General features: G+C 35.1%; 1 pseudogene; it reads left to right on the top strand.

Annotated features, from left to right (window-relative positions):
• The window catches only part of LOC102469030 (akirin-1 pseudogene), an 8,231-nt pseudogene that overhangs the window by 971 nt on the left and 6,209 nt on the right, over positions 1–1,051 (top strand).

Raw genomic sequence — 1,051 nt, 5'->3', positions numbered from 1 at the left:
TTGTCCCTATTTGTGGCTGACTTGATTATATAATGGTTCATCAGAAAAACCATGATGCATTTATCTATTTTTTTTTACAATCCAATAAATAGGAAAACCTAAAGAATCCACCAAATAACTATTAGAAGAAATAAACAAATGTAGGAAAGTTGCAGGATACAAATCCAGCATTTAAAAATCTGTAGTAGGCTATACCCATAGCACAGGGTTTAAATATTATGTATAGGGAGCCAGATGCCACATAATTACCTGTGGTTGGAGTCCAAGGCCCTGTGGGCTTGGGAAACACATTGAGTGTGTGCATGTGTGCATGTGTCCAAAATCCTGATGGGAAGGTGATTGGAGGAAAGGGATTGCGGCATCCCCTGAGTATGCTGGCTATGTCAGTTTAGTACAGAAGATAGTTCCCAGGTAGGTTTATAGCCCATAATGGCATTTTATGCCTAATTTTGGGGTGTTTTCTCTCCCTTCCTGAATCTCCATCTCTCTATCACTCTCTCTAGCAAGTATATAAGTCCTTGGGTAATTAAAAATTTCTGTAGCATTTTTCTACACCATGAATAAATGAGAAAAAAATGAAGAAGGCAATCCCATTCACAATAACCACAAAAACTATTTGGAAGAAATCTCACCAAGAAAGTGAAAGACCTCTATGAACAAAATTATAAAAGCTGAACAAGTTACTTGAAAAATATGCAAAACCAAGGAAGACAGTCCTTTCCATAAATTTGAAGAATCAATATAAGTGCTATACGTATACACCAGTGATCTACAAATTCATTCCAATTCTTACCAAAAAAACAGCAATATTCAACACAGAAATAATTACAAAAGACCATACAATCAGGCCAATTGTGTACAAAAGGAATAAAGTTAGAAGCATCTTCCTGATTCCTAAATGGATTGTAAAGCCTTCATCACTAAAACAGCATGGTACTGGCACAAACACAGACAAACGACAGTCCAATTGAATAGAATAAACAGGAAAAAAATTAATATATAGCCAATTGATTTTCCACAGTTTGGTTTTTTTTTTTTTTTGAGAGGTTTT

Source organism: Tupaia chinensis, unplaced genomic scaffold (genome assembly GCF_000334495.1).
Source record: "Tupaia chinensis unplaced genomic scaffold, TupChi_1.0 Scaffold000378_1, whole genome shotgun sequence".
Taxonomy (NCBI): Eukaryota; Metazoa; Chordata; class Mammalia; order Scandentia; family Tupaiidae; genus Tupaia; species Tupaia belangeri.
The sequence above is the reverse complement of the archived record's forward strand: the minus strand, read 5'-3'. Positions and strand labels throughout refer to the sequence as shown.